The sequence below is a fragment of the Nyctereutes procyonoides genome, unplaced genomic scaffold, assembly GCF_905146905.1.
Source record: "Nyctereutes procyonoides isolate TBG_1078 unplaced genomic scaffold, NYPRO_anot_genome, whole genome shotgun sequence".
NCBI lineage: Eukaryota > Metazoa > Chordata > Mammalia > Carnivora > Canidae > Nyctereutes > Nyctereutes procyonoides.
In genome coordinates, this window is record NW_026575135.1 from 32,935,900 (window position 1) to 32,959,406 (window position 23,507).

A 23,507-nucleotide genomic window follows, 5' to 3' on the forward strand; every position below is an offset into this window, starting at 1 on the left:
CAAACATTTTCTCTGTCACTGCAACTGTACAAGTGCCAGACAGAAAAACTGAGTCTCAGATGAGGAGTTAAGAGACTTGACCGAGATTACACAGCTAGTAAAACACCCCAACCCCAACCCCAACCCCACCCCACCTCTGACAGGAGCCCAGTCATAAAAATACTTGAATGAGACACTTTAGCTCACTGAGCACAGGCTTATCTCAGGGGCACTTGTGAATCAATTTGCATACTATGCTCAGAAGAGCAATTAATGCCTGTTTCTTTAATCCCTAGGATTTCCCCCTGCCTTTTTTATTTCAAGTTATTATTATTATTTAAATTCTAGTTGGTTAACATATATAACATATATGGTAAAATTGATTGTTGGTGTAGAATTTAGTAACTCATCACTTACATATAACACTCAATGTTCATCGCAAGGACCTTCCTTAATCTCCATCCCCCATCTAGCCCATCACCCACATCTCCATCAACCCTTAGTTTGTTCTCTTATAGTTAAGAGTTTCTTTTTTTTTTTTTATTTTATTTTTATTTATGACAGACACAGAGAGAGAGAGAGGCAGAGACACAGGCAGAGGGAGAAGCAGGCTCCATGCAGGGAGCCTGACACGGGACTCCATCCCGGGTCTGCAGGATCACACCCCAGGCCGAAGGCGGCGCTAAACCGCTGGGCCACCTGAGCTGCCCTAGTTAAGAGTTTCTTATGGTTTGTTTCCCTCTCATTCTCTCTTCCCCACCCCCCTGCCACCTTTCCCCTATGTTCAGCTGTTTTATTTCTTAAATTCTACATAGGAAAAAAAAACAAAAACAAAAAAAAAATCTACATAGGAGTTTGGTTCAAGCCTGACAGGGTTGAGCCTGCTGGATGCAGCTTAAGACTGGAGCAGAGAATGACTCGGATGTCTCAAGTTGCACCTCTAAGTTGGCAAAACGGTTTCAGACACTGGCTTAGACAACACTGTCCTTTGAAATCACGCAAGAGTTCACTCATAAATCCACTAGACTCTGACCACCACATAAAAGTGAATAATCTGGGTAGCCCGGTGGCTCAGCGGTTTAGCGCCGCCTTCAGCCGGGGCATGATCCTGGAGACCCAGGTTCAAGTCCACGTCGGGCTCCCTGCATGGTGCCTGCTTCTCCCTCTGCCTGTGCCTCTGCCTCTCTCTCTGTGCCTCTCATGAATAAATAAATAAAATCTTAAAAAAAAAAAAAAGTAAATAATCTCCCTGAGAATCAATTCTGGAGAATTAATCTAAAATATTTAAACATGGCCTCATTTACTATAATCCAAAAAAAAAAAAGAAAGAAAGAAAGAAAGCCCAACAGCACAGGGATGAATAAGTAATTTTTGGCATAAACCTACAAAACAGCCATTAAGACTTACTTGACAAAATGTGCATGACAACTTTGAAACAGACTTGTGATATAAGCTGAAGTTTAAAAAGGAGTTAAAATTGGGACACCTGAGCAGCTCAGTGGTTGAACATCTGCCTTTGGCTCGGGAAGTGATCCCGGGATCCCAGGACCGAGTCCTGCATCAGGCTCCCTGCATGGAGCCTGTTTCTCCTCCCTCTGCCTGTGTCTCTGTGTCTCTCTCTGTCTCTTATGAATAAATAAAATTTTAAAAAATAATAAAAATAAAATAAAAAGGAGTTAAAATTGTATCTACCATATTGATATAATTATGTTTTTGTACAAAGTGTAGGAAACAAAACAACAAAAAGAATGCACCAGTCAGAAGAGGGGTTGATCCTAAGCATTGGGAGCAGAGGTTATACTGCTTATTTTTCCGCTTGCTGGCATTTTATTTTTTTTTAAGATTTTATTTATTTATTTATGAGAGACACACACAGAGAGAGGCAAAGGGATAAGCAGGCTCCCTGTGGGGAGCCTGATGCGGGACTCAATCCCAGGACCCCGGGATCATGCCCTGAGCCAAAGGCAGATGCTCAACACTGAGCCACCCAAGTGTCCCAGCATTTTACATTTTTAAAGAACATAGGTTAATTCTCAATGAAAAAAAAAAAAAAACACTGTATTTAAAAATAAATATAAAAAGACTTTCCAGCTGGAAAGTCCTAGCGCATTTTGGAATTGTTTCTGAGTCTGGCTCAGGCGACCCTCCTATTTTCGACATCATCTAGCTGTGATCCCGTGATCCAACAACAGCCTGGTGGCCTGTGGTAATCAGAGCTATTAAGTAACTTCCCTGAAGTTTTGATAGTTTCCATTTTCTCCTGTACCTTATAAAGAGCCATCAACAGGATTTTGGCTTCATAAACTATCAGAAATTCAGTCTTCCTCCCAGCAGTCCATTTTCACAGTAATGTGGTGAAACACAGGACCACACAAGCAAGGACTGGTTTCAATTGTTAAACATCCCCCGTAGTGTTTGGTTTCTTTCTTCTCCCTGATGGGCTCCACTAGAACTCATCTGTAAACTGCTGTTCCTAAAGGATTCCCAATCCCCATAGGGCCCCCACCACCACCACCACTACAGTGTATTCTGAACAGAAGTAGCCACGTCATAAGCTTGCATCAACCACTGACACTTCAGAGTCCTTACCTAAGAGGAGACAGATGCCAGCTCAATCAGAGTGAACATAAAAATATCAAAGGAACTCTTGTTCCAGTGTTCCAGTGGCTGGTACATACTTTTCAAGTTCTGTTCTAAAATATCTTGGCAGCCATTTTACTCCAGGGATCCAGAGAGGGGAAAGTCTGTTCTTGCATCATTACCAAAAGCTTGGGGAAAGCCCAGTTCCTTCATACACAAACAGAGCTGGCTGCATTTGATTGAACAAAGCCAGCCAAACCAGGACTCCTTAACATCTCATGCCTTCTGTGGCCATTCACTAGCATCGCCTCTGAGATTTAGTGGTGAGCCCAAGACACTCCAACAGGGTCCCTTTCAGACCTGTAAGTGTGAGACACACCTGGTTTTTTCCACCTTCTGTCAGCCCTGCTTTGGTGAACAGACAGATTCTGTCAAATTCATTTCTGTAAAACAATGCTGATCTATATGACTGTACCAAAACCACATTAAAAGTATCAACTGGGGGCTATCTGGATTACTAGAAAGACACTTTGACAAACAAGGTTTTCAAAAAAAGTGTGCCAACTGCAGTGTGAAGCCTGATGAACCAAAGGAGGTTCAGAAGAAAAAAGCGCTAACAGTGGAGGAGGGACAGAGACATCTAAGGGGAATATAGATCTAAGAATGATAAAGAAATCAAGAGAAGAGTTAAAAAAAAAAAAAACTAAAAACCTGAAGCAAATTTCTATTCTGAGAAAGCAAACCTCAATTTTACCTCACCTTGGGTATGCATCTGGGAATGTTAGCAGCATGGAGGGGCCCTGAGTCTTCCAACAAGACTAAGTTCACTTTTCCACAAATCATTTCCTCACCTAGAACAACACTAACTACCACATCCTCTCTTAGCCTTCCTCTCTCTTCCAATCTTCAATGAAATTAAGGAATATCCAGTATTCATGTTTTACATTGATTTCTTTTTAAGAAAATGAATCAGAACCAAGGAACACAAAGTTAAAATATGATACAAAATCAATTGGAAAAATATTTTTGGGGGGCGCTTGGGTGACTCTGTGTCAGGCTCCCGCTCCCTCTGCCCCTCCTCACTTGTGTTCTCTTTCTCACTCATTCATTGTCTCTCAAATAAATAAATACAATCTTTAAAAATTTATATTTTTCAGAGATTGACAAGTGCTTTAATGTTAGTTGCTTCTGCCTCCTTGGGAAGGCCTACATGATTATGGCCTTCCCTAGCTCTCACGGGGAAGCCAAACAAACTCAATAAAAATCAACACCATTTATCAACAGTCTTCATTTTACCAGACTATGAGGAAACCCAAAAGAGTATACATGGCTCCTCTTCCCTTAAGGATCTGAGAATTTAAAAATTCTAAAAGGATCCCAGAAAGCTGCTTCACAGTGAGAAAATGTATATTCATCTGATAATGAATAAAATGTGGAAGAACTGGTTGTTTACAAAAAAAAAAAAAAACCCACAGAACCAAACCCCCCCCCCAAAAAATGCAACCTTCAGATACACTAAGAATTTGTTACTCAAAATGTAATCCATGGGAGTGTGCTAAAAATGGAAAATCTTAGATACTACCCCAGATCTAATGAACCAGAATTTGCATCTTAACAAGATCTACAACACAGACATGTGTTCAGTTAAGTTTGAGAGATACTTACCTGAGACCCCTTAACCCCCTTTTACTTCCAGTTCAAATTGCATACAATATAGTTTCAAATGTTGGATGGAGTAAAAAGAGATCTAATTGCCTCAAACAGTATAGAGGCTAGATCAACTTTCCTTTTTTATTTAAAAAAAAAAGTGAGGCATTTCAAAACTTACAACAAAATTAAGTACAGGAAGACAGAAAATAGGGGTTTCAGTTACTGATAAGCTTGTTATGAGTCAAGTGACTGTGGCTACAAAAAAAAAATTGAAAAGCAAGCAAATACAAAAGCTAGAGCTGCATTAATAGAAGCATGGTATCTAGATCAGGATGACTGCCCTGCAATACCTCACGCGGATCAAGTCTTATCTTAAGTACACTCAGTTTAAAGATTGAGACAAACAAGAACATGTTCAGGGAGAGGGTCCAGGACAGTGAAATGAAAGTCATAATCTGGGGTGGGGGAGGACATTCGATTTTTTTTTTTTAAGGAATTAGAACTGTTAAAACCAGTTACAAAAATAGTTGATGGGGGCAGGTGGGTGGCTCAGCGGTTGAGCATCTGCATTCGGCCCAGGGCGTGATCCAGGAGTCCTGGGATCGAGTCCTGCATCAGGCTCCCTGCATGGAGCCTGCCCCTCCCTCTGCCTATGTCTCTGTGTCTCTTTCTGTGTCTCTCATGAATAAATTAAGAAAATCTTAAAAAAAAAGATATGGTAAGAAAAAGCTTAAAAATATAAATGAATGTCACATGGAAAGCACATGCTTGGTCTGTGGACAAGCATTTGAGAACCATTGGTTAAAATATTTGAAGGATGATTCAATCCCCATAAATCCATTGCTATGGGCGAAAACAAATCTTCAAAGTATCTTCTGCAAAAACCAGTAAGACAGAGGAGTAGGTACCATTCTCTAGGAGAGGAAAACCTGATCAGTGATGGATCTTGGTCTAGAATGAGGTTTTCTGAGCTTTCATCACCTAGTTTCCCTACCAAGGTAGAAAGTCTGGTATTCATTACAGAAGAATAGGAGCTAAGCAACCCACCCGTATTATTTTTGTTGTTTTCCTTCTATCCTATGATCCAACACATTTGCTGCTTAGCCTCATGTGATATTGTGTATCTGAAACACGGCTAGTGGAACTAAAGAAATAAAATGTTACTTCTATCTACCTTAATTGAAATAATCAATATAATTAGATAAACTGACATTCAGTTTGGTTATGGGAAACTTTAAGCATGTTTGAAACATTTAGGATTCATGAATCTACTTTTTAACTGCATATATTATAAAATTGAAACACTATTTCCAGTGATAATTAAACATCTTAATTAACACATGCTATGAGTGGAAAATATGCCCCAGATATCAAATATTTACATGAAAAAAATGAAAACTATTTCAGTGTTTTGAATATTAATTAAACATGAAGATATTTTAGACATGAGTTAAAATATATCATTAAAATTAGTTTCCCAGGGACACCTGGGTGGCTGAGCGGTTTTTTTTTAAATTTTTATTCATTTATGATAGTCACACAGAGAGAGAGAGAGAGAGACGCAGAGACACAGGCAGAGGGAGAAGCAGGCTCCATGCACCAGGAGCCTGACATGGGACTCGATCCTGGGTCTCCAGGATCGTGCCCTGGGCCAAAGGCAGGCGCCAAACCACTGCGCCACCCAGGGATCCCAGCTGAGAGGTTTAGTGCCCACCTTTGGCCCAGGGCGTGATCCTGGAGACCCGGGATCGAGTCCCACATTGGGCTCCCTGCATGGAGCCTGCTTCTCCCTCTGCCTGTGTCTCTGCCTCTCTCTCTGTGTGTCTCTCTGGATAAATAAATAAAATTTTTAAAAAATAATAGTTTCCCATTTCATTTTATGTTTGTAATATGTCTATTAAAAATGATAAATGTGGTTCACTTTATATTTCTATTAGACAACCCTGCTCTGTTATTCTGAAAGAGCATATTGGTTTTCTCTGTTCATGTTCAAAAAAGAACTCAAGCCTCTCCAAGCTGAGGCTGCCAGTAGCGGACTTTTCTATCAAGCGTGGCTGATTTAAGAAGGAAAGACAAAAACTGTTCACTCCCCAGGCCCCTCCAAGGATTGCAGAGGTTTAAGCAGAGCCTCATTCTTAGAAACACAGTTTCCCTGCTCAAAAGTGCAAAGGGCATCCTGACTCGAGTCTAACTAGTTTGTGGGCCTGGGAATGAACAAGGAGCTTCCCTAACCTCAACACAACCTTCTTGTTTTGTGCCATACCTGAGATCCTCCAGAATTCTTTTAATATCTACCTTTAAATCAACTCATACTTTTAATTTAAATAAATGCATATAGGGCCCTAGGCCCGCCCCCAGTGCCCCCCAATAAAAGAGATTTGGGTGTCAAATAAATAAATAAATAAATAAATGCATAAAAACAAGAATTGAAGAAATTAAAGAAACTTTACATCACAGCTATAAATGGAGAACTAAAGTTTTTCACATGCATTTAAAATACATAACAATCAAAATAAAATATTTACCTATGTAGCACCTAAAATTTTCTCTTTTACCAGCAACAGCGTGCCTTTGAAATGAAGGAACAATGGTCTAGAATGTCAGTGGTAGACCAGAAAAGTCTAAAGTGCAGCCATGAGCCTATGAAAATTTCATGGTGAACTGATCCATATGGTTTAGGAGACCACATAGTTTCTTCAAGACAAAGACTCCCTGAACTATGGTCCACAGATGTGCAGATCCTCTCTCTGGACTCAGAGCTGAGGATAGGGTGGGGAGTAGGGAAGCAAAGAAATCCAGTCAAGTCCAAGAAAAGCAAAACAACCCCCCCAAATTTATTCCCCGCCCCCAGTTCACTTTCAGCTTCCAGCTTCCAGCAGTGGCATCTGAATGAGCAACATATTGAGTCTTGGGATGGATGAAGACTTTAAAGGGAGGGAAAAAGAAATAAGTATTTGAAGTCTAAAGTTTACTTAGAGTGTACCATATACCCCAAAGTGACCAGATGGGTTTCTCAAGTGCTTCTCCCCCTCCCCCCACCTCCTTCATCAAAAAGTGTATTCAATGATTGTTTCAAAACCCCCACTTAAGCCACGTTCTGCAGATAAAATAAATTCAGCTTGGATTCTTCTTTTAAGTCCTCTTTCTTATTTGGGACTACTATTCTTACCAGTACAATATAGTTGCTCTTTGGCTCTACATGTGAAATGAAACAAAACTTCTCCTTTTGGAAATAGGATCTTAAAATTCTAAAACCTCAAATTTTATTAAAATCCCCTAGGTGTGTATAGTAACGTTAGATCTAGACTATATTGTAGTTTTACATACATCATCTTATTTCAATCAACTCTCAAGCTGAAACAAACAAACAAAAAAATAGGTTTTTAAGAAAAACTAAATTAAATAAACAGATTTTATGTAATATATCCATAGGGATTTAGGCAGTTAGGATGCTAAAGAGTTTCTGGTAGCTAAATGGGTAAGCAACAAGCAGTTTCCTTTATACCAATAAAACTAAGGGTGCTATAAGCAGGTTATTTTAGAGGCAGATTTCCAAGAACTGTCAATCACTCTCAGTTAACAGAAAAATTACACCCATATATTCTTAGAAATCTTTCAGTTCTCTCCTCACTACATAGTGCTAGGGTGGTAATGTTCCTCTTTGAGGTGGTATATATTAAATTCACGTGGCTTGATCTGACAATGTTTAGGGGATTTTTGCATACTTTCCCAGCCTAAGATGCACAAATGCTATTAGAAATATTTAGCAGAGGGCACTTGATGGGATGAGCACTGGGTGTTATTCTATATGTTGGCAAATTGAACACCAATAAAAAAATAAATTAAAAAAGAAATATTTAGCAGAAAAAACTAAAGGTTGACACGTGTTCCAGAAAATCTTTTTGAATAGTGAAAATATTGCCCCCAAAATAATAGTTCTTTAGAAGGAATCTATTATTTTCTTGGTAGAAAAGAAATTTGACAATAGTTATCTATTTTCAATGTTATAGTTTCTCTTCTAACTCTTCTGCCTGAAACTCTGGCAAATATTGTTTTTCTAGGACGCTTTATAAAGTACAAAGGCAGTATGAGCCTCACAGAAATGAATAAGTGGCAGAGGCCACATGGATATAAGATCATGTGGACTGTGCGAAAGAAAGAAAGAAAGAAAGAAAGAAAGAAAGAAAGAAAGAAAGAAAGAAAGAGGGCAGCCCGGGTGGCTCAGTGGTTCAGCACTACCTTTGGCTCAGGCGTGATCCTGGAGACCTGAAATCGAGTCCCACGTCGGGCTCCCTGCATGGAGCTTGCTTCTCCCTCTGCCTGTGTCTCTGCCACTCTCTCTCTCTCTGTCTATCTCTCATAAATAAATAAATAAAATCTTTTAAAAAAAATAAATGATCTATAATCATTAATTTTTAAGATTAAGTGTACTATATTAACATGAACTTTCACATTCATGTTTTCTATCACAAAGACTTTCATATTCATTATCTCCTTTCAGTTTCTATAAAATAAGATCACAGTATTATGCTCAATTTGTCTACAAAGATATAGAAGTCTAGAAAGGTTAAATAACATTCCTAACAAAGTAGTAAGTTAACCCAGAACAAGCTGGGATCTTATCTTCTGATCAAAAGAAATTATCAACCTGGGAACCTAATACATTACTTGAACCCAGTTCAAATAAGACCTCACTAATCCTATGTTGTCTAATAACATTTATTTAGTCTGTGCTGTATATACTCACTGTGTTGGGCAATCCCTTGAGAGGGATATCAGTATTCCCATTTTACTGACGACAAAACTAAGACTTAAATAACTTAGTCATGTGTATAGGGTCACAAGGCCAAAATGGTAAGGGAGGAGACAAAATCTGGTACTTAGCAAATTGCAGAAACGGCATCTTTGCCCCTTCCCAAGACTCAAGTGAGGTTATAGAGCTCCAGCATCACTTTCTAGCCAATAGAACTATTTGTGGACAGACTAAGAAACAGAACAAGCTGGTCTTCATCCAAGCTAGAAAATTACCATGATGAATCACATTAATTGTATATTAAAAACTATATCCAAAATAGTTCATTGAGCAATTAAGTGCTTATAATATCATACAAGGAAAAGTGTTAGTAAGTTGTTTCCAAACATGGAGGGAACAACTCCAAAAGGACCCCTAGGTATCCACAGTGACAACTCTGGTGCTGGTCTTCTAAAGACTTATGATTCAAAACCAAATCTATTTGGGCAGAATGTGTTTTTGTACATATACTTGATTCCCAATCTGCCTGTATTTCTCAACGCTTTTCTCTGTGCCTCCCTCTGACTGCTAGACACATGGCCTCACTTCTACTGATGCACAGTGACAGCCGAGCCCTCTCTAACCCTGCTCATATTTCCAATCACATGTCCCCTGGATTAGAAAGTATGGTTTAATACTTTGGGGCTACAAACAATATCAAATTGCATCTGTGAACACAAAAGTAAGGAAGAAACACTGACTAGAAATAACTATTGGCTTTTGTAGCACAAATCAGTGTTCAAGAAATATTTGTGGCACTGAAACTAATAATACCAAAAACAATTGAAAGGGAAGATTTCCTCAGGGTATGTAGGAATATGTAAGATCCACAATGGATAACTGAAAACTGAGTTTACTTTTTCTGCAAATCATAGAAATGGAAGAGGAATTAGAGATAATCACATCCCATGAGCAACCCAGGCCCACAGAGATACACTCAAGGTCACAATAATAATTATGGAAAGTGGGCCTTGATCCAATAATGCCAGATAATTGGTTGAATGCTCTTTCTACAATATTATCACTTAGAAATGTCACTGTTAAACCAAATTCAGTCACACTTTCAAGTATGTAGTTCCTGCAAAACAGATTTCTAGATAGATGTATACTGAGGCCTTCATATACAGGTGCTTTTAAAATGCTGGATATTCCTAAACCTGGTCTCTGAGTCAAAAGACTTGAGTTTTAAGGGCCCCCACTTCAGGCAGCCTGCTTCTCTCTCTGCCTATGTCTCTGCCTCTCTGTGTGTCTCTCATGAAAAAATAAATAAAATCTTTAAAAAGAGAGAGAGAGAGAGAAAGAGAGAGAGAGACCTGAGTTTTGGTTTCAGTTTTTAACTAACCACTTGATAGTGAGTCAGTTTGGCACACTGGATATTAGTCTCCTGAACTGTAAAAGAAGAGGCCAGGTGTATCCGTTAGGTTGCAATTGAAAAAAAATATATATATATATACATACATATATATATAATCTATATGTGTATATATAATTTATATATTTTTATAATATATACACCTTGAACTGACTTAAGCAAAAAAATGCAAACTGGCTTATCTCTTATAAGAGTTCAGAAATATGCATGTTTCAGTTGTGGCTTAATCCAGGGGCTTGAAGAATGTCAGCAGGATCTGATGTTCTCCTATCTCTCTGTTGCATCCCTATACACTGGCTCTGCTTTCAGACCCTACTTGTTACAAGATGGCTACCAGCTACTCTAGGCCTATGTGCTCCCAAATTTAAGTCCTTGAGGTCAAAATCAATTACACTAGACAAAATACCTCCTAAGTCATTTATGTATGCTCTGGTTCTGCAAGCTCCTATTAATGTCTATCTCAGGTTATAAAGAATAAATGAACTGGGACACCTGGCTGGCTCAGCAGTTGAGCATCTGCCTTAGGCTCCAGGCGTGATCCCGGGGTCAGGGATTGAGTCCTGCATTGGGCTCCTTGCAGGGAGCCTACTTCTCCCTCTGCCTATGTCTCTGCCTGTGTGTGTGTGTGTGTGTGTGTGTGTGTCTCTAATGAATAAATAAAATCTTTAAAAAAAAAGAATAAATGAACTATTTTGAGGAAACTCAATAACATGTCCCAGAGGTGGGCACTTGTTAGACTTCTGCTCCCATTGCCATGAGGCATACCTGGCACTTCATCACATGCTCCATGCTTCAGTCCTGCCTCATGGCAGTTTCCTCCGTATACTCTATTGTCATGGGTCACTCTGCATTGGTACATACTCTTCCCTCTATCTTGGATGCCTTTATCCTTCCTTATCTCTCTGAAAAACATTTCCTCACTGAACGAAACATCACTTCACTTGGGAAATCAGTGATTACAGTCCTCCCACAGATGACATTAACCACTCTATTGTACTTAAACCTTCTTACCTCTCTCGACTGGCATACATGTCATATAGTATAGTGTTCATGTTTGTCTATTTTCTCCAAGGGTTATTGGCACTGGAAAGGCAGGAACCATGCCTTATTCAGCCTTGTATCCCCAGAGCCAAGTAAAATGCCTGAAACATAGCAATCATTCAATCACTCAATAAATTTTAATGAATCAATAAATGAATCAATGAACATTAGTTCCTCCAAACTAGAACATCACTGACTCCCTTTTTGCCCCTAAAACATACAATTATGCCATGGAAACCCCATAGCAGCTTCTTTAGATTCTTTGAATGAGCCACACTCTCTCTCAAATGCAGGCTTCTTCATACTGTTCTGGAACTTCATACTGTTCTAGAACTTCTTCATACTGTTCTGGAACTTCACAGTTCCTCAGGAATACCTCCTGTGATCTCCTGAATTTAATTACACCCCTTTGCATCATAAGCTTTTCCTTCCCTAACCCTTATCATATCTATAATAACTTGTTTAACGTTTGCCTTCCCTAACTGATCATGAGATCTGTGAGGGCCAGGGCCCTAATGTCTTCACAACTGTGAATGAGAAAAGAGGACTGTAGAGTAGTCTTCTAAAAAAAATAAATAAAATAAAATAAATAAAAGATTTTATTTATTTGTTCATCAGAGACAGAGAGAGAGGCAGATACATAGGCATAGAACCCCAGAATTGTGACCTGAGCTGAAGGCAGACACTCAACCACTGAGCCACCCAGGTGCCCCTGGAGTAGTCTGGTTAAATTTGGGGAGAATGAAGAAAAGAACGATGGAAACACAGATTTCATTTTGTTTTGTTTTAAGATTGATTTATTTATTTTAGAAAGAGAGTAGGAGGAGGGGCAGAGGGAGAGAGAATCTCAAGCACACTCCCCATTGAGCATGAAGCCTGCCTAGCCACTCAGTCTCATGACCCAGAGACCATGACCTGAGCCCAAACTCAAAGTCAGATGCTTAACAGACTGAGCCACCCAGGCACCCCAGAAACACAGAATTTGAACACTTGCCAATCTCATTGATTCTTTTACCTTCTTCACCTGCACCCCAACATACAGCCTGCTCTTGGACTTACGTTTTGTAGCTGAATATGGAACATAAAGGCCTGCTTTTTTTTTTACGATTTTACATATTTATTTGAGAGAAAGAGCAGGGGGAGGAGCTCAGGGAGAAGGAGAGAGAATCTCAAGCAGAATCTGTACTGAGTATGGAGCCTGATGTGGGGATCAATCTCACAACCCTGAGATCATGACCTGAGCCAAAATCAAGAGTCAGAGGCTTAACCAACTGAACTACCCACGTGCCCCTAGAAGCTCACTTCTTAAGATTTAGGCTCCTTGCTCTGTATATCATTGAAAAAATAATTCAGTCAACAAACATTATGGAACTCCTGCTATGTGAGCACTGTGCTGATCACTCTAGGCTGTGCGCATTAAGAAAGACAGACTTTCGTCTTGCCTTCATATCTCACCTCTGCATGTCCTTCCTAGACACACAGATGGTGGTGTGTGTGTGTGTCTGTGTGTGTATGTGTGTGTGTTTATCCTTTTCAATTTCCTTCTAAATCAGCACTCTGTGATTACAGTAACACACTTTGGTGCTGTGTTAGGTGAGAAAGCTGAGGTATTTGCTTACATGACTCAACCCAGCTCATGTTTTCTCCAGAGCTTCATTTGTTTGACATCCCACCCTCATTCAGACCACACCGTCTTGGCAGCACCACCAAGTACTGAAGATGGCAATGTTTAAGTCCAGTCTCCTAAATAAAAGATGTGTTATAGATCTGTTTTCTTGCAGTAAGAAAAATCATTCTAGTCTCTGTCTGCACATTAGAGCCTGTACAATTCTACAAAGAACACTCATGTTAAATTTTTACTGGCCAACAAAAAAGAAAAAGAGGGTCATCAAAAAAATGTGTTTATCCTTGGCACCTGGGGCCTTTCTTCCAGATGCTGGTTCTGGAGAGGGGGACTGTAACAAAAATCTTCACCTCCCAAATCCCTATGCTTTGAGGGGAACACCCCATGGAGTTTGGAGTGACATGATAAAGGATAAACGTAGAGTTCTGGAAATTCTCAAAAAGTCAGAAAACCAACATTACCAAGGTAGAAAATGCAAGTAAGAATTTTCTTACTCAAATTAATGTTTACCTAGTAAATGTCAACTCTTTGTCACCCAGATGGTGTTAACTCTAGAGATGTAAAGCAAATCAGGGGGAGGGAGGAGATCCAAATGGACAATATCAGAGAGTTGGAGAAAATTCACCATAAGCCATCTGAGAAAGACAGCACCAGGAGGTAATCAGCCTTCCAGGCAAGCATTCAAAGCCTCAAACAAAATTGATGACAGTTCAAAGAACTGTCTCTAGGTGATTCTCCAATGCAGTTTCTACATGAAGACTCAAAATGACCCTGATGCCCAGAATGAAGAGGCATGGGTACAAATCGACCCCGAATAGAATATATCACATAATGTTGTAAGCTAAGAGAGTAAAGGGAAGATATAGCCTCGTTTTTTACTCCCAAGACTAAATTACATTTTGCTAGCAATAATCGGTACACTTCTTAATTGTTTACTAAATATGTTGTATTGCTCTAAGCAACTGGTATAGGCTCACCCCATTACCCCCAAGGTATGTGGTTTCTGCAGAAAAACAGTCTCCATGTCCCAAGCCATGCCATGTAAGAAAACAAATCGCCATCAGTAGAAAGGTGATGATAGAACAAAGCTAATGAACCTGCCTGAGAATTAAAAAGTTTATTCCATCACAGAAGCTTCCGTTCCCCTGCCAAGAATATCTAACATCTCAAAACTCAAGTAACAGTCTCAGTTAAATTTCAAAGGGAGGTAGGAAGTATTAATAAAGGAATGCCTTTTGTTGTTGTTAGAATCATATTATCTACCTCTCTCCATGGAAGGCTGAAAGATTTTAGACAGTTTACAACTGCAATTTTCAGAGTCTACTACCACTTTCCTGTGGATATCTTCTGTCAAATCATCCAGAGGAACCTGGCAATCTTGGCTTATGGCGTGCCAATCAGCTCAGCTCTGCAAGTGAGCCAGGAGCTGGAGGCGTCCTTAAGCTTGGAGCAAGGAACTTGGTGGGTGGTCTAGAAGGGAATCTGGGCTTTGTAACAGAAAGACACAGAGATGGAGCTTTTGGCCATGAGAAGCTGCTGAGGGAGACACTCAAACTCCAGGGAAAAATGCCAGTCCACATCAAGACTACATAATCACCAAAGAGAATCAGCCCAGGTGCCGGCCTAATGCTATAAATAAAGAATCTTGGCTTTGTCAAAGGGCAGCCCTTATTATCCTAGGGAACATGTTACACATATATGGATGAGCATACAGAGAAAGACATCAAAGGTGTGGGCAACAATAAAACTTAGCACACACATAGCGATTACAGTTTTTAAAGTGCTTTTCCACAAATGACTTCATTGAATCTTCACAACTCCAGGAAGGGAAGAAAGGCAGATATTTTATTATCATTATTGCTGTGACTGCCTTTCAGCTTAATCGTGAGGCTAGAAATGAGATGTCAATGAAAACTATCTTGCATGTGGTCATTCATCACATTGTGAGACCACCCTGGGGATGAGAGGCCTGATCCCTCCACTCTACACATGGGAGACAGCCCATGCTCAAATCCTCCATGACCCCAGTTCCCACACAGCAAGCCCACCCACACAAGACTGGCCAGATCCCACCTCAGACCTTCAGATATCTTTGTCACCAGATGACTCACTTCATCTTTGGAATATCTGTGGTCAATTAATTTCAATTAAGGTTTCCATTGCTATTATCCTCATATGCCAAAAGAAAGCCAAATTATCTTCCCTGTTCTTAACTCCTTAATGCTCTATACTTCCTCTCTGGCTTCTCTCTTCAAAACACTTTGCCTTCTGGAATCTCCTTCCTTTATGTAAAAGAAAAAAAACCCCTATAAGCACAGCATCTCCCCACATTATGCTGTGTATTTCACCTACCATAGAACTAAGGGTGGGGTGACAGTCTCTGAGCTTTTTAATGCCACTTTAGAACCACCACACTTCCATCCTGGTACCCGTTCCATGGTCACACCACCATGTACAGTTCTATGTGTCTATCATCTATTGACCTCCCAGTCACATTTTTCAGGACATGACGCTCCTCTTCCCTCCTCAACCCCACTTATGCCCACATCTAGAAAACTTCAGTATCTTTGTGGGCAATCCACCCAACACCTTTAATCTATTATTCCTTGACCTAAAATACACAGTAACAAATCTCACTCTCACTCCACTTGGGAATTATCTCTCCCACACCTCCAGGGAACATATTCTGAACTTTGTGGGGAATTAACTCCCCAAACCACCAGGAAACACATCCTGAACTTTGTCATCACCAAGAATGGTTCCACACCCAAAATCTTAACTGCAAACATTGTGTTCTCTGACGCAGATGCCTTTCCTCCTATACTCTCAGGACTTCCCTTGCATACACCTGCTCCTCACTGAGCCTTATAGTGCCTGGGTCTTCATCTCCCCACAGTCTATCAGTTTTTCTCTAAACAAACCACAAGTAGTGGAGTATCTGAACTACCCACCACCAGCACATGCAAATCCATGCATGTCTCCTCCAATACTGCATCCATCAGGCAGATCCTCCATGATCCCCACATAGGACCAATGTCATCTTGCTACCTAGAAGTTGAACTCCTTAGGAAAATGTTAGAACCATTCAGATTATTGTCATAACAAACATATGGGGGACACCTGGGTGGCTCAGAAGTTGAGCGGCTACCTTTGGCTCAGGGCGTGATCCCAGAGTCCTGGGATCGAGTCCCACATCAGGCTCCCTCCATGGAGCCTGCTTCTCCTTCTGCCTGCATCTCTGCCTCTCGCTCTCTCTGTCTCTGTCTCTGTCTCTCATGAATAAATAAATAAATAATAAAAATTAAAAATTAAAAAAAACATACAGTCTCTGATTTTAGACCTTCAGTACATCTCCTCAATCCTTTCACTTGATCAACCCTCCTTCCTACTTTCCTTGGTCATTATTTTAAACCTCAACATCTCTATTGAGGAATCATACCAGAGCCTGCTCTCCTAGTCTAAGCAGACAACATCATCTTTCACTTCATCTTTCGCATCATCTTTCGCTTCACTGAAAAAAAAAATGGCGTCCAGAAATGTCTGAGGGAAACTTTTATATATGTATATGTATATATATATATAGTTATATATAGTTATATATATAGTTTTATATATATAGTTTTATATATATGTTATATATCATAAAAACAAATTTTATTTTTGAAGAATCTTCTTACTCTCTCTGTGAGCCTTTTAAACAGAAAATTTCCCAAGCCTCACCCTAGGCTCTCTTGTGTCCACATTTTCTCTTCTACTCCTGTGGCTTCAATTGTGTTCTTTATGCAAAGGACTTTTTAGTCTCTATTATCAGTCCAGACCTCTCTTCTATGCACCATTAAAACTTCAACTCAACATTTCCACTTATATACATATCCACAAAGCACCTCAAAACGTCATGTCCAAAATTGACATCTCTTTCTCTGCAAGTCTCTCTTTCTCCATGGTATGTTCATGCATGCAGGCTGGCTCTCTCTCTCTCTCTCTCTCTCTCTCTCTCTCACTCCCCCCCCCCCACACACACACACACAAATCGATTTTCTTATCTCCTCCTCAGTAAAAGGCATCACCACCCAGTTGCCTGAGATAGAAACCTGGTAGTCATCCTTGCCTCCTCCCTCTGCCTCACCCAATTCATCAACAATTTCTACTAATATTATCTCCTGCTTCCCTCAAATCCAACCACATTTTCCTGTTCAAATAATGAACAACAACCTAGTTTAAATAAGGAAACTAGACCCGAGAGAGAGGTTAAGACATTGAACAATGACATACAACTAGTAGGTAGTAAAGCCACCATCTGTTTCCAAAGCCCATGCTAAAAATGAGAGAATACTGTCTCTGTTGGAGGAACTCTCACAGCCAAAGATACCTCTATGAAATACATATTACACTATTTCAACTGCAGGATGGTCCAAAACCCAATCAGAGAAGGCATGGGGGTAATCAGCTTTCCAGAGAAGCATTTAAAGCTTCAAACAGAATCTGTAATTGTTCAAAGAAGTTCTATGTTTAAGAGGTTCTCCTGAGATAGTTTCTACATAAAGACAAAACAAATGGACCTGTGACCAGAATGAAGAGATAGGGGTATAAACTGATGCTGAATAAAAGAAGCCATCGATTTGACCATTAATGAGGATATGTCATGAATGAGAATAATCCTTTGCTTTTTAAGCTACTGAGATTCTGAGGTTCTAGTTGCCATAGCATAACCTGGTTTATCATAACTGATTCAATCTCCTTCTGTTTTCATTCAGGTTTATGTGGTGCTCACACTATCAAATCCAAAAAGAAATAAATATTGAAAAGGCTGCAAAGTACTGTTCTCTCCTGGAAATTTTTTCTAATAATTTCACTTATTTTCTTGTTAGGTTCATGTTTCTCCGCAGTTTCTCTCTTTATACTCATGTCACTGAAGGTGTACCTTGGAGGGATTAAGAAGAAATTAATGTTAGAGCAAAAAACTAAATGAATGGCAATTTTTTTTGGCAGTTCCTAAAATAAAATCACCTTGAAAATTACATAAGAATGCATCCTGAAGCCTATGGAAGGTGATGTAAATAGGATCTATTCTTTCTACCATAACATCTTTCTAGAGCTGTATCGTTATGTCTTCCTGAGTGTAGTCAGCCAAAAAAGCATTCTTTACACTAGAAGCCGCATCTACTTTTATTCAGTGATTTGGAATGCTAAATTACATTTGATAGAAAGCATGGGCTTTGGGGTCTAGCAGAAATAAAAGTTCAGGTCTTGGTTCTCCGCCACTCCCCAGTGTTGTGATCTTAGGCAAGTCTAAAATGAAGGCAATGGCGTATCCATCCCAGAGGTTGGGATGTGAGGTTTAAAACCCACTGCGAGGGCAGCCTGGGTGGCTCAGCGGTTTAGTGCCACCTTCGGCCCAGGGTGTGGTCCTGGAGAACAAGTCCCAAGTCCGGCTCCCCGTGTGGAGCCTGCTTCTCCCTCTGCCTGTGTCTCTGCCTCTCTCTCTCTCCCTGTGTCTCTCATGAATAAATAAATAAAATCTTTAAATAAATAAATAAAGATACCTCTTTATCTTTAAGGTTTAAAACATCAGTGAATGTACAGTGCCTATTGCAATGCATGGCTAGTGAGTGCTACTATTAGTAGTACTGCTATCATTTTCATCATTTTTATTTTTGCTGTGTAACAGATACGTGGGGACCTGTATTTGTGTATCTAATCCATCACAGCAAGGTCTGAAAGGCAAGAGAATGTGAAGATTCTTTTGAAGAATGGAAGGAATGAATTCCAACATACATGCAAACTGAAGAACACATGGACATCTTAGGAGTTAACTTCTGGAAAGGAATCAAGAGATGATCGCTGTAAAATTAAACTTTTTTAACCTAATATTTAATCAGCGATTCATGTGCTTTTGGAGGCAAATCTTACTACCATAAGCCCTATAAGAAAAAACAATAGCTGCTTGTTTGGGGTGGGGCAGGAGTAAATTCACAATATGCTATTAAATGGTAAGGGTGAGAGAAAGGTCATATCTGGAATAACTGCAAGTTTGAGGGGCCTAAGCAGCTAGGTGAGTGGCAGGCCCATTAACTAAGATGGGGAAGACTGGTGGAAGAGGAGGATTTCTGGCAGGAAAGCAGAGTGGGGTGGGTGGAAGCAAAAAAATCAAGAGTTCTAATTTGGGCCTAAAAACTTAGACATCAAAGTGGAAATGTTCAGTAGACAATTTGATACACAGCCTAGAGATCAAGGGCATGGATCATGGGGAGAGTTAACCATGTAGAGACCATTGGCATGTAGATGTTAAATATTTAATATTTAAATGATAGCAATTGAGGAGAAGAGAGAGAACAGTAGGACGCTGAAGCCCTTAAATCCATGGTGCTCAGGCCAAAGAAGAGCAGCCAGGTAAGGTGACTGAGAAGCAGTGGCTGGTAAGGCTGGTTAAGAGTCAGGAGGTGCCATGATGCTGGAGCAAACAGCGGTTCAAGGAAGGCAGCACCGTCAACTGTGTGCACGAGGCTTAGAACTCACCACATAAAGTCTGCCACTCTTCATTTCCCTGCCTCCACCTTGTATGGCAATACCACAGTTCCCTTCCACTTTCTCACACTTGTGCTTTTACTCTTATTCTCTTGCATTGGGATTCCTCTTCACTTGCCAATATCCCATCCTTATGACCCAGCAAGAATGCCATGACCTTGGTAATGCATTTCCTGACACCACTAATAAAAGATGCCCTCTTCTGCCATCATATCCCATAGTCCATTGTACACTGTATTTTATTTTGCTTTCTGCTATAATTATATGTATTCTCTCTTCATCCTTCCTGTATCTCAACTGGACTATAGTAGAGACTTCCAACTCCTCATAACGTCGCAGAATGTTTGGCATGTATTAGGTGCTCAAAGATTTTCAACGAGTCATATCCAAAAATACAGAACTCAAATCTGGAGAAGTAACTACAAAGGACAAAATCTTTTATCACTTTAGATTTCTGTTTGCCAGCACATGCGCCATCTGCACCCAAGCCCAGGAATCATTTACACATTTTCCTGACCCTCCATAGCAAATTGGAAGGGGTGATCATGCCCAGAAAACAAATTTTTTTTAAATATCTTTTCTTTAAAGACCATGTGACCAAAAAATGGTATTGTGGGCAAAGCTCTTGCCACAGGCCTTGGCTATGTACCTCCTGAGCTAATGGCTATTTTAAAAACCATTTTGACTGATGTTTCCTCCAGATCTCAGATGTAACAATTTACAAAAGTCTCATGGATGAAACAACCTTTATGATCCCTGAATCTCACACTAAAAAGCTAAAAAGACCATACCATTCCAATCCTTGGGTTAAAAGTCAGGCAGCAATTCTTGAACGTTCTTGCTTCAAACATCAGCATCTACTTGCATTCTCTTACACAGGGGAGGAAGACTGTGGTAGATAGAAGTCATCTGGAAGGTAGCTGTGACCAAGATTGGAAAAGGAGGAGAGAGAAAAAACAGGCTATCAATGGGAAACACAGAGTCAAAGCTTCATGAACTGAATAGAATTTCCACAGGTCTAATGATTAATGAGAATTCCCTGCCAAGCTACTATGTGCAACATGCTATAAAAATGGCTGGGGTTTATGGCAAGAATGTCAAGTCTTAGGATTTCCTTTATCCCCTCTTCTCCTGTGCACTCTATTGCACCTCAGGTGTCTTCCAAACTAATCACTTTTTCATAGTCAATGGCAATTCAGAAACACAGATCCCTATACTTTTGCTTAAAAAGTCCAGGTCTTTACAGATCTTTTCAAATAGACAAATAGCCTTAGGATTAAGGATACACCTCCTTTTCAAGTTATTTTCCAGACCCACCACAAATTAACTGTGGGATCGTCCAAACTGGGTGTTTACTTTACAATTCCTACTTCCTATGCTTTCAGACCCCCATATTCAGAATCAGAAATTTTTCAGAGGGTGCGAGGTGAGCAAAGTGACACCTATTGCCAATGCCCAGTAGTAGACTGCCTAAGTATAAATAATCAACCTAAACGCTCTTTGCTTGCTAACATTTTTCTCACAAGACGAAAGAGTCCAGTAACCTCCTTTTTCTTAATGGTGGCGCCACTTCAGCCATGCTCTGGAAGGTATTGGTTTCCTTACGTACTATGTGAAACCATCAGAATAAAAGGGCATCATGAGAGAAAGCAACAGTGTGGGGCTTTGAGGCCTATTGGTTTAGTTGCTCATACAAGAATCTGGGAGGGGGAAACCCCCAAAAGATTAGTCATTTCATTTTGTGTTGCAGAGCTCAATTCAGGTTAACAAAGCATTTGCCAACAAGGGAGATGGGAGAATGACAGTATTCACTTGCTCTAGACTGAATAAGCAAATGTGGGATTTGTGGGCTGACTAATGTCCTAGGATAAACCAGGCACTTAGCCAAAATCTAGGAGCTTTGATGAAAAAGACAGCAAGCCCACACTTTTCTTCTTGGAAAGTGACCCATGGGAGTATTGATGTCCACAGAGCAGTCTGGGCCTTCAGCTTGCCTTAAAGTTTCACCCATATTCAGCCATGGGGAATTCTCAATGCCTCTGTAAATCAAAGGCCTAGCTCAAGTGATAGAAGCTGGATTCCGTCTTCTTGAGAAGTGTTAAATATGCCATTCATCTCCTTTTAGAAATGTGTTATCACTGTCCCTTTTTAAATACTACATTACTCTGAAAATATACAGGTAGGCCACTAAAATGTGACTCTGGTTCTATCTTTCCTTTCATTTAATGTGTTGGCCACTTCCCATATGGTGCTCCAGGCACCATGTAAGTGTCTGTGGATAAAATGGTGACTGAATCAGACACAGTCCATGCCCTTGGGAAGCCCCCAGACCGACCTTGAAATCTTTAGGAGCAATGGAAAAAAAACAAAGTATTGTAACTTTATTTTTGGTTGGAGGCAAGTGTTAAAATTCGCAATTATTTTTATTGGGCAAGGCAAGAAGTCTTTCAATTAAGGTCCAATATAAATTTGTAGGGATGTCAGAAATAAGAATATGGGTTTGCCCTTTTTTCTACTATGCTATTGGGACCATATAACCATGGTCTAGATGAAAGCTGATTTTATTACAAACTGCAGCTAATTGAAATGCCAAGGGTTAAGTTTCACATGTTTTTAACTAACTCAAGAAAAACTTCCCGGCAGCAGCTGATACAATCTTCTTTAAACCAAAAATGTGGCTTATCTACCCAGATCAGAAACATACAGGGCGCCTGGGTGGCTCAGTAGGTTAAGTGTCTGGCTTCAGCTTGGGTCATGATCTCGGGGTCCTGGAACTGAGCCCTGCATTAGTCTCCCTGCTCAGCCGGGAGTATGCTTCTCCTTCTCCCTCTCCCTTCCCCTCCCCTGTTCTCTCTCTCTCTCTCTCTCTCTCAAATAAATAAATAAAATCTTTTAAAAAAGAGAAACATATGGTACGTGCAAGGAATGATTCAATGTGAACAGAATACAAACTAGAAGGAGAAAGTTCATAGTGGTAACTGACATGGTGGTTAACTGAGAAATAGAGAACATTTCAAGGGTCTCCACAAACATCTCCCAACTTTCCTGCAAATTTGGACTCTTAAGTTGTATTTACCTACATCAGAACTTTCATACTTCCCTTATGAAGACCTAATCTTCAGGATTTATTAGCCCTCCAGAGTGCCACAGGAGGCTGCCAAACGGCAAATACAGAGAATTAGTTTTAAGAGGCATTATATGTAACCACATTTAGGAGGAAATTCAAGTAGATTAGCGAAGATTTTAAGCAGGCTCTTTCGCAGACACACCCACAAAACAAAAACAAAAACAATCCCCCCACAAAACCTGGCAAAGAATATTTATGAAGTCATCAAATCAATGCCAAGTTTAACATACTTTGGTTAGTCTCATAAACATCATTCTGCAGAAAATCGGGGCCCCTGGGTGGGCTCAGCGGTTGAGCATCAGCCTTTGGCTCAGGTCTTGATCCTGGGGTCCTGGGATGGGGTCCTGCATCAGGCTCCCTGCTTCTCCCTCTGCCTGTGTCTCTGCCTCTCTCTGTGTGTCTCTCATGAATAAATAAATAAAATCTGAAAAAAAAGAAAGGAAAAGAAATGTAGGTATTATTAAATCAAGGTTTGGAAAAGGAGCCTAATCCCTGCTTACTTACTTTGAAGGCAAGAGTCAGAGTTGAAAGGGAAAGCTTTGGCCAAACTAGAAACGAGCTATTCCAGGTTCTTAAAAATGGGAAAAGAGACCTGCCCCCGGAGCTGAATGATAAGCAGGCAGCAGAAACCACCCGCAGGAACTCAGGGCGGCAGTCAGGAGCCCTGAAGGCCGGGACCAAGCGCCCGGCCACAAACCAGAGGAAGGCCTGCGCAGGAAGCTGGGAGGAACGCGCGGGGCTATGGAGTCGGGGACAGGATGAAGCCAGTCCATATGAGGTTCAAGAAAACCGAGCTGGCAATTCAAGCATCAAAGTG

General features: G+C 40.3%; 1 long non-coding RNA gene across 1 annotated transcript in view; it reads right to left on the bottom strand.

The window, feature by feature from the left end:
• The window catches only part of LOC129494507 (uncharacterized), an 85,847-nt gene extending 62,730 nt beyond the window's left edge, over positions 1-23,117 (bottom strand). Inside the window, exons 1-2 of the long non-coding RNA XR_008661361.1 lie at positions 22,921-23,117; positions 20,355-20,483 (exon numbers count right to left, since the gene is read on the bottom strand). This is a non-coding gene — a long non-coding RNA (uncharacterized LOC129494507). The remainder of the gene's footprint in view (positions 1-20,354; positions 20,484-22,920) is intronic.
• Positions 23,118-23,507: the final 390 nt, after the last annotated feature.